General features: G+C 50.2%; 1 non-coding gene across 1 annotated transcript; it reads left to right on the forward strand.

Moving 5' to 3' along the window:
- The first annotated feature begins 10,094 nt into the window (after positions 1–10,094).
- trnav-aac (transfer RNA valine (anticodon AAC)) lies at positions 10,095–10,167 on the forward strand. Its single transcript has one exon. It is a non-coding gene; the product is annotated as a tRNA-Val (tRNA).
- The last annotated feature ends 968 nt before the right edge of the window (positions 10,168–11,135 follow it).

An 11,135-nucleotide genomic window follows, 5' to 3' on the forward strand; every position in this document is an offset into this window, starting at 1 on the left:
CCAGATCTTCCTCAAACCTCCTTGACCAGCAGACTGAAGCCCCTCCGTCTCCTCAGGAACACCAGTACCAGAACTCCTCGGCCGGAGCAGGAGCAACGGCAGGAGGGCCGGACGGTGACCTTGCATACTCCACTGTGACCTTCAAGGAAAGCCATGAAGAACCCGTCTACTCCATCGTCCTTCGAACCAAAGGCCTCGGCCTGAGCGGTGAGGATGAAGAGAAGGAAAGGGATGAGGATTACATGGAGTACAGTGTTATCAAATATCCAGGGTGAGTCCTGGAGATTCTCCCAGGACCCCCTCTGTTGCCGAGAGCCTGCTTTTCATTGGTGGTTGCTACGGTAACGCCGACAGCTTTTAGAACGCAGACCTTCCCCCTCATTTCGTAAGTGCGCCGCTGCTGTGCGATAAAGGCCAAAGTCTGTCGGGCCATGGAGGGTTTGTCACAACCAGGGACTTTGTCTAAAACTGTAAGATCTTTTACTTTGGACACTTCCATGAAGCTCTTGCAGGACATTGTTAATCCCCTGCATGAAACCTGCGAGCAGTAGGCGGGTCCTCCGAGCAGCGTCCGGGGAGCAGCCGTGGATTCGCTGCCTTGCTCACCGACTCTCCGGCAGGCCAGAAGAAGAACGGGAATCCACCCATTCAACTGCTTTCTTTGTTGCTCCTTCCTACAACCCATCCATCATCTACCGCTTATCTTGCCCTCACTATTTTAAAATAAAGAGCATTTCAAACTCACTGAACAAGTGGCTAATGTGTCACTTACTTCCTACTTCAGCCCATCAATGAATTATTATTAACATCCATCCATCTTCCCTCGTTTAGCCGGAATCAGGTGGCAGGGGCAGCAGCCGGAGCAGTGAGGCCAAGACCTCCCTCTTCCCCGCCATATGGTCCAGCTCCTTTTGGGGACCCCAAGACGTTCCCAGGCCAGCCTGGAGACATGGTCTCTCCAGTGTGTCCTGGCTCTTCCCCAAGATGGACATGCCTGGAAAACCTCCCCTGCGAGGTGTCCAGGAGTCCCCGCATCTGACTCCTCTCCTCTACTTCGAGCTCCTCCCAGATGACCCAACTTCTCACCCCGTCTCTAAGGGAGAGTCTGGCCACCCTGCGGAGGAAAGTCCCTTCGTCCGCTTCTTTCATCTCGTTCTTTAGGTCACCACCCACAGCTCGTGACCACAGGTGAGGGTGGGAATGTAGATCGACCAGTAAATTGAGAGCTTCGCCTTTTGGCTCAGCTCCCTCTTCACCACGACAGACCGGTACAGAGTCCGCATTGCTGCAGACGTCGCACCGATCCACCGATCCATCCCTCACTCGTGAACAAGACCCCTACGTACCTGAACTCCCCCACTTGGGGCAGTACCTCTTCCCCAACCACGCAATGCAGCAGAGGCGTGTCAGCCAGGACAGCCCTACCCCATCCAGAGCCTTGAGGAACACAGGGCGGACCTCATCCACCCCCTGGGCCCTGCTACAGAAGAGCTTTTGACCACTTCAGCCCCTGAAATAGGTGTGTCCGCTCCAGAGTGCCCCAGCTTGGAAGTATTCTTGGAAGCATTCCTACCACCGATCTACAACGTCTTGAGTTGAGGTCAGCAGTGCCCCGCTCCCACTGTACGCAGTGTTGACAGAGCACTGTTTCCCCCTCCTGAGCCGCCGGATAGTGGACCAGAATCTCCTCGACGCCCACCAGAAGTTGTAATCCACGGTCTCCCCAAACTCCTCCCATGCTCGAGTTTTGCATCGGCAACCACCGAGACCACATACCGCTTGGCCTGCCGGTACCTGTCAGCTGCCTCCAGAGCCCCACAGTCCAGAAAGGCCCGATAGGACTTCAAGTTTGACGGCATCCCTCACCGCCGGAGTCCACCAGCGGGTTTGAGGGTTGCCACCCCGACAGGCGCTGACCACCTTTCGGCCACAGCTCCGGTCTGCTACCTCATCAATGGAAGCACAGAACATGGACCATTCTGGCTCAATGTCCCCCGCCTCCCTCGGGATGTGGTTGTGGTTCTACCAGAGGTGTGAGTTGAAACTCCTTTTGACTGGGTACTCTGCTAGACGAGCCAGCTCACCACCAGGTGATGATCAGTTGACAGCGCCGCCCCGCTCTTCACCCGAGTGTCCAGGACACGCCACCGCAAGTCCAACGATTCGGTCCGGCAACCGCCTGGCTCACGCTGCGCCCCTCGACCCTTCCTGTGGGTGGTGAGCCATCATTATCATCGACATCTTATCGAAATCAACTTATCGCGGCAACTGAATTTAAGGGGGTTGTTAGTCGCAGGATTGCAACTAGCTAATGACACCCCATGAACATAACAACCCCCTTTGACCGAGTTTCTGGCCATCAACTCGTCCATTTCCGTAACAAGCTACCATAACCTAGACCCGCCCAAAACAAGTATATTCAGAAACTTCAGAGGCCTCTGTGATGAGGGCTGACACGCCTGCAAGTGAAGAAATTCAAGTCCAGTTGCCCCGATAAGAAGATTTCAACAAGAGTTCACCTCGAGCCGGGTGACTGAGAACCTCCAGTCATCACCAACATCAAGAGAAGGACAAGAAGGTCTTCTAAGTCCCAGTTTGGATTGTCCGACCGTGTTTCCTCCAACCAGCTGTCAGTACAAACCTGATAAGGGTTTCAGTGAAGCCTCCTTAAATTATTTCACTGAAGGTACCTTCTCAGATTCCTGCCACACCTGTTAGACATTGAATATGAAACAAAGTCCAAGAACGGCTAGTAGGTAGCAGTGCTTCCCTTCCTCACCTCCAATAAGGTGGAATTGTGCAGCGTTCAGGGAACAAACCTTAGGATAGGAGATAGCACCTCCACATCTGCTGTTTGATGAATGTTCTGGAGGAAAATGACTACATTTAGCAAACTTCCTAAAACTTCTGCAGTAACTTAATGTGACCATGAGGGAGAAACAAAGCAGTGTCCACAGCAGGATCGCTGAGGAGTGGCTTTTTATGCTCAAAGACTCAAAGTCAGTGTTTAAATACCAAAACATCACATTTATTCACAAAATACTTTCATGACAAGCAATGCAGAAGGAGGAATTAAAAACCTAGTGTGTAAAACTGGACCGCACAGTTTTGAACAGTGTTCATACAAATAGAGATCTCACAGACACTAACTAAACTAAACTAACTAAAATGTAAATAAACAGTGCAGGAAATCACTCACCTGTGGATATTAAGATGTTTACTAGATGTTTACTGTCCACTGGACTCAGGAGATGGACATATACATGTGCAATCAGGTGACCAGATCAAGCCAATCAGCGAGCAGCTGCTCATCGCCTGATTCCAGACGCAGGTGAGTCTAGCCAATCATCTGGCGCCATCTAGTGGCGAGACTTTGCTACGACAGCTGATTGGCTCCGAGGTGCTCCAGATATATGGCTTTATTTCTACCACAGTCGAGCTTCACTCTTTCGCTTGCAGCTTTCTAGCAACCCTGTTGTGTCCCTTAGCTTAGTGCGTTAGCATGAAACCTTCTGTTACAAGAGTTAAAATGAAATACACAAAAGGTAATAAATCAAAAAAAGAGTCTTTCCTCCCCGTTGGGAAATCGAACGCCGTTTTTTTCCGCATGACAGGTGAAGATACTGTCCAGTAAACTAACATAGAGACACATTGACAGACTGTAAAAATCTCAAAAGATAACTTTTAACGGTTTGTTCCTCACTGACCCTTGTCCCTTCCAACTGCCTGCAACCTGTAAATAAAACGAGCATCCACTTCTTCAGTCTCTATGAATATTAGCGGTTTAATGAATTCACTAAAACCTTAGAATATCCATCTTCATTCAGTGGATTCGACACACCTGAGCCAATCTGCCTCCTGAAATGAATCTTGCAAAGCTAAAAAGACCAAATCCTTGGATGCAACTTATCAATATATCTGGGAAATGCTTCCCTCTTCATCTCCATGACAAACATTGCAGAATTAGGAATTTAAAGGCCAGCCTGTAACCTTTGGCATGTTAGGAGAAAAGATTCAAGAGATTCAAAGCATTGATTGTCGTAGTGTAGAAACGGGTTTTCCTGCACGGTGAAATTCCTACTTTGCTGTCCGCAGTGCATCTGGATATGAATTAATGAGAAACAATGAATAAGAATAAGAATAAGAACAACTTTATTAATCCCGAAGGAAATTGCAGTGCCAGAGTTACAGAAAATATAACAGTTATAAATAATAAAAGAAAGGCAGAATTAGAAATAAAAATAAACTATAAAATATAAAGTGTTTCAGTGAAACTATAAAGTGTCTTAGTTAGCAGTGATAAACCTATAAGTGTCTTAACATTATAATGTAGCAGTTATGAGATGAGATGAAATATTGCACAGTGTAGCTGTTATGAGATGAAATAATGCACAGTTTCTGAATATTGCACAGAAATGAGATATTGCACATTTTTGTTTGTTTTTAAGTTAAAGATAGGTTGTTATGGTTGCCGGCGGCTGAATGGAGAGGAATTAAAAAGTCTGATCGCCTCGGGGAGGAAAGACCTCCTGTGGCGTTCAGTGGAGCTCCTCGGTGGTATCAGTCTACGGCTGAAAGAGCTCTTACAGGACGTCAGTGTCCACGCAGGGGGTGATGGACGTTGTCCATGATGCTGAGGAGCTTCTTCAGCATCCTCCTCTCTGACACCTGCACCACAGACTCCAGCTCCACTCCCAGGACAGATCCAGCTCTCCTGATGAGCTTGTTGAGTCTGTTAGCATCAGCTGTCTTGAGCCTGCTGCCCAGCACACAACAGCGTAGAAGATGACGCTGGACACCACTGAGTGGTAGAACATCTGCAGCATGGTCCTGCAGACGTTGAAAGATCTGAGCCTCCTGAGGAAGAACAGGCGGCTCTGACCCTTCTTGAAGCTGGCGTTGGTGTTGATAGTCCAGTCCAGTTTATTGTCCAAGTGGACACCCAGGTACTTATAACTGTCCACAATGTCCACCTCTGTACCCCTGATGGTGACTGGGGTCGGATGGGTCCTCTGTTTCCTGAAATCCACCACCAGCTCCTTTGTCTTTGTGACATTGAGCTGGAGGTGGTTCAGTCCACACCACTCCACAAACCTGTCCACCACGCTCCTGTACTCCTCCTCCTGGCCTCCGTTGATGCAGCCCACGATGGCAGAGTCATCTGAGAATTTCTGCAGGTGGCAGGACTGCGAGGAGAACCTGAAGTCTGAGGTGTAGAGCGTGAACAGGAAGGGAGACAGGACTGTCCCCTGTGGCGCCCCCGTGCTGCTCACAATGGTGTCCGACGTGATGTTCCCCAGCCTCACGTACTGCGGCCGGCCTGTGAGGTAGTTGTTGATCCAGGCCGCGAGTGGAGCATCTACCTGCATGTCCAGAAGCTTCCTGTTCAGCAGGGCAGGTCGAATGGTGTTAAAAGCACTGGAGAAGTCAAAGAACATGACTCTCACAGTGCTTCCTGCCTCCTCCAGGTGTGTGTAGATTCTGTGCAGCAGATAGATGATGGCGTCTTCCACTCCTATCCGGGGCTGGTATGCGAACCGCAGGGGGTCCAGCGAAGGTCCGACGACTGTGCGAAGGTGCCTCAGGACGAGCCTCTCCAGCGACTTCATGACGTGTGATGTCAGGGCCACTGGTCTGTAGTCGCTGTGTGTGCTGGGATGCTTCACCTTGGGCACTGGAACCAGACATGAGGTTTTCCACCGGTCGGGGACAACCATCTGGGTCAGGCTCAGGTTGAAGAGATGTGAGAAGATCTCACACAGCTGAGAGGCACATCCTTTCAGCACTCTGGGGCTCAGGCCGTCAGGGCCGGCGGCTTTCCTGGGACGAAGGCGGCTGAACTCTCTTCTCACCTCCTCAGCGGTGAAGGCGACAGGAGGGGGTGGAGAGAGTCCTATTGGGGGGCAGGAGGGCTGAGGTGTTAACGAGACGTCGTCCAGGGAAGCAGAAGAGGTGCGTGGGGGAGGGGGAAAGCTCCTTAGAGTGAGGGGTGAGGGCACAGGGGAAGGAAAGTCCTGAGAGGAGCTGGGGGGAGGGTGGGCGGAGGCACCTTCATCAAATCTGTTAAAAAACAGGTTTAGTTTGTTTGCCTCCTGCAGGTCTCCTTCCATCATCACCTGGCTTGCTTGTTTTCCATGGCCAGTGATGGTTTTCAACCCACTCCACACCTCCCTCATGTTGTTCTGCTGGAGTTTGCTCTCCAGCTTCCTCCTGAAACTGTCCTTTCCCTCTGCGATCTTCTCCCTCAGCTCAGTCTGCACCTTCTTCAGTTCCTCTTTGTCTCCACTCCTGAATGCCGCCTTCTTCCTGTTCAGCGTGTCCTTAATGTCCTTAGTCACCCAGGGTTTGTTGTTTGAGAAACAACGCACAGTCTTGGTGGGGATGATGTTGTCCGTGCAGAAGTTAACATAGTCAGTTATACAGTCGGAGAGTTTCCTGACGTCGTCTCCCTGGTCTTCGCAGAGCACAACCCAGTCCGTCGTCTCGAAGCATCCCTGAAGAGTCAGTTCTGCCTCCTGTGACCACCTCCGGACAGTTCTGGTGATCACAGGTTGCCGCTGGACCTCAGGGACATAGCGAGGCTTCAAGTGGACCAGGTTGTGGTCTGACCTGCCCAGAGCAGGGAGAGCTGTACAGCTGTATGCGTCCTTGGCATTGGCGTACAGCAGGTCCAGAGTTTTATTGTCTCTTGTCTTGCAGTCCACAAACTGTTTGAAAGTGGGCAGAGATGATGACAGGGTGGCGTGGTTGAAATCCCCAGAGATGGCTATGAAGGCACTGGGGTGCCGGGTCTGGAGTCTCGCGACCGCGGAGCTGATGACGTCATTAGCCCGCGGTGCATCGGCCGACGGTGGGATGTAAACAGTGATCATGATTGCATGGGAAAACTCTCTGGGCAGATAGTATGGCCGGAGACTCACCGCCAACAGTTCGATGTCCGGGCAGCAAACACGCTCCTTCACCGTAACGTGTCCGGGGTTGCACCACTTGTTGTTTACAAACACAGCGACACCTCCTCCCTTCTTCTTGCCGCTGCCGGCACAACTCCGGTCCCCTCGCACCAACTGAAAGCCGGGTAAACTCACCACAGAGTCCGGTATGTTGTTGTTTAGCCAAGTCTCAGTGAAGGACAACACCGAGGCCTCACGAAACACACCGTCGCTCCGTGTGAGCGCTGTAAGCTCCTCCAACTTGTTGCCCAGCGATCTCACGTTTCCCATCACAATGGAGGGGAGATACGGTCTGTATCTCCTCTTCCTCACCCACCGTCTCCTCCCGGCCCTGCAGCCCCGGTATTTCCTCCGTAGCTCCTTAGGGATTTCGTGCCTCTCCCCCATCTCGCCGCTGTGTCGAAGCTCCATCAGCTGGTCCCGGGTGTAAACAATTGAGCCATTGCGCCATTGCGCCATGGCGCCGCTCCGCCAGGACCGGGATCCGGCTCGAAAAAAGTGCTCCAAACACCGCGAAAACAAGAAAGAGCGAATGGAACATCATCTAGTGCTGAGGCAAAAACCTTAACTAAATTGTCACTAAGGAGAAGAGTGGATAAAAATTAAAAAGAAAAGTAGAAGATTTACGAGAGAGACGCTCGGTGAGGAGCAACTCTGGCAGGCAGCCGCCCGAGGCAGCGCCGGAAGTCGGAAAATGATCACCTTTTGCAGCCTCGCTGTTTCGCGGATCTTTTAATGCTTATTTTTTACAGTAGACCAACAATCTCCGGGCCTTGTCTCTGTACAACTTGCCAAATTTAAGTTTGCAAATTTTCTCCATGATGAGGACGAAACGTTCCGCGCCGGCAAAGGCACCCGACGACGCGCCCAAATTTAAGAGGAAGTTGTTAACTATCCCAGAAAAAGAGAAACTTGTGGACATGCTGAATGAAGGTCGCAGGTATGCGGCTGGAGGGCGTCGTTACCGAATAAATGAATCTTCGGTTTGTTACATAAAATAACGAGGACGACAGCGGCGATAAGTTTTAACAAGGATGCAACAAGGGTTGTGAGCGTCCGCAACGAGACCACGGCAAGGATGGAGTCGGCTTTAGCCTCATGACGGCGGGAAAAACAACATTATACTGGATGCAAATGTTATCGACAGTGTTTGAAGTGTTTTAGATGAACGTCGGAATATATGTGTCTAATATTAATAAGATGGAATCGACGTTGTTTGGTCATTAAAGAAGTAAACAAAGAGTGTTTCCTCCCCGTCCAGGAGTGTTTCGCAGACAGGTGGAGATACTGTCCACGATACGAACGTGAGATGAAGATGATCTGAGAAGATCCAGCTGACCAGGATTCTCCTTTTAGTTGTAAATTGAGAGATTATAACTGGCCTCTTGTAGGTTTCCGTAGTGTAGTGGTTATCACGTTCGCCTCACACGCGAAAGGTCCTCGGTTCGAAAGCGGGCGGAAACATATTTGTTTTTAGCCTGGAGAAGTTGGCATTTTTTTGGTTTTGGCTGCATATCCTGGACACTCGGTGAAGGGTAGGGCGGAGCTGATAACACGAGCTGTTGGTGTCCAATCATCTCGAAGCTCTCCCTGACCACCCAGAGCCTTTCTCAACTCCTCCCTGAAAACCAGACTGCAATGTTTCTCGGTTTGAGAAATGTACCGTGCGTACAAGAACGATCCTTGGGACGTTAGAACGGGTGTAGGCTTTAATGGCAGAGCATGTTCCAGAGTGAGAAGAAGAAGAAGAAGCCCCCATGCTATCTGACATTAATGCACCTCTGCGACATCTGTTGAAAGAGTCCAGTGAGTTTGTTTGGGATACACAGCATGACGAAGCATTTAGAAAAATGAAAGACCTTATAACGCGCGAGCCAGGCCCCGTTCTTGCCTTCTATGATCCCAAGAAAGAACTGAGGCTACAGGTCGACGCTTCAAAGTATGGTCTAGGAGCGACTCTGCTTCAAGAAGGTAAGCCCATCGGCTATGCATCCAGATCTCTCGCAGACAGTGAAGTGAACTACGCACAGATCGAGAAAGAGCTATATGCCATCTTGTTCGGATGCAAGCGTTTTCACCAGTATGTATATGGGCGTCAGGTCATCGTGGAAAGTGACCACAAGCCACTAGAATTCATTCTTCGCAAGCCTCTCACTGCAGCTCCTCCAAGGTTGCAACGAATGATTCTCCAGTCGCAGAGATACGATTTCAGCATCATTCACACACCAGGCAGAGACATCCCTCTGGCAGATGCTCTCTCAAGGAAATCACTCCCTGACCCTGATGACAGCCTCAAGGAAGGTATGGATTTGCATGTGCAAACAGTGTACCAAAGCTTACCCGTCAGTGACACAAAACTGAAACTGATACAAGTAGAAACAGAAAGGGACCCTCACATGGTGTCAGAGTAAAAGGGAAACTCAAGACGAAATGGACATGTCTGGATTGCCTTCGCCCCGCATGGACTGGGATGCTACAAACCTGCCCGAAGCATGGCGTAAGTTCAAGCTCCACGTCGAAATGATGTTGTCTGGACCGCTAAAGAAAAAAGGGGAAGACGAAAAGTGCTGCTATCTACTTCTTTGGGTTGGAGAACAAGGCAGAGATATCTACAACACATGGACACGAACGGAAGGTGAACGTAAGACACTACACACCTACTGCGACCGCTTTGAAGAATACATTATGCCAAAGACGAACATTATCTTGTACACACGGTACATTTCTCAAACCGAGAAACATTACACATACAACACTCCTCCCTTTTCAGCTTCCACCACTTTGTCCTCTGCTCTGCCTTTGTCCTCTTCATCTTCCTTGTCACCACAGTCATCCTACAAACCACCATCCTATGCTGTCTGCTTACAGTCCCACCAACAACTACTTTGCAGTCACTGATCTCTTTCAGGTCACCTTGTCTATACAAGATGTAGTCTACCCACATTCTCCTGCCTCTGCTCTTATAAGTTACCCTAAGTTCCTGTCTTTTCTGGAAAAAAAGGGGTCACTGCAGCCCTTGTGAACTCCGTTCTTCCACGTAACAGGCAGAGATACTTTCCACTCTGCTGTCTGACAAGTCCAGCTGACCCTGATTTTCTATTCCCTTCTGAATTAAGAAATCAGATGTGGACACCACTCCAGCAGGTTTCCGTAGTGTAGTGGTTATCACGTTCGCCTAACACGCGAAAGGTCCTCGGTTCGAAACCGGGCGGAAACATTTTAAACTGTAGCCAGGAGAAGTTGGCATTTTTTGGTACCACTTTGGTACCAGATATTAAGACTTTTCCTCTCAGGCTTCCCAGTCCACTGGGCACAGGTGTGCGATCATGTGACCACATTCAGCCAATCGAGCAGCTGCTCGTCTCCACATTCCAGGAGCAGGTGAGTCGGGTTTGCAGCAGGAAGGAGAACCAGGCGTTTCAGACAATCTTTTGCTTCATCTCCAGCTCTGAGGTGTTTCCTCCCCCTCTGCTGGACACCAGTGGAATTACAGCTCCAAGCTCATCCTGAATGACCAACAAGTATCCAGCTTTGAATGCAGACCCCCATGAAGAAGACAATCACTGGACCCAACTTTCCTTTGCCCGGACACGGGTTACCGGGGCCCCTTCCACCCCAGAGCCAGGCAAGGGGACGCTCTGCGCTCATCCTGACTACTGTGCTCGTCAAGGATCTTCCACAACTAACACCATGGTCAGGCAGAAAGGTGTCCATATGTGCACTTGGAACCAAAACACCTGAGGCCACGGTTCTTTGATCGACCGTGTGGTCGTGTTGTCGGACTTGAGGCTGCACATCCTGGACACTCGGTGAAGGGTAGGGCGGAGCTGATGACACTAGCTGTTGTTGTCCAATCATCTGGAAGCTCTCCCTGACCATCCAGACCTTTTCTCAACTCCTCCCTGAAAACCATACAACACTCCTCCCTTTTCAGCTTCCACCACTTTGTCCTCTGCTCTGCCTTTGTCCTCTTGATCTTCCTTGTCACCAGAGTCATCCTACAAACCACCATCCTATGCTGCCTGCTTACGCTCTCACCTACAACTACTCTGCAGTCACTGATCTCTTTCATGTCCCCTCATCTGTACAAGATGTAGTCTACCCACATTCTCCTACCTCTGCTCTTATAAGTTACCCTAAGTTCCTGTCTTTTCTGGGAAAAAAAGGGCTCACTGCAGCCATTTC

Source organism: Fistularia commersonii, chromosome 12 (assembly GCF_037954325.1).
Source record: "Fistularia commersonii isolate RoL2024-O1a breed Wild chromosome 12, RoL_Fcom_v1.0, whole genome shotgun sequence".
In the NCBI taxonomy this organism is placed as follows: Eukaryota; Metazoa; Chordata; class Actinopteri; order Syngnathiformes; family Fistulariidae; genus Fistularia; species Fistularia commersonii.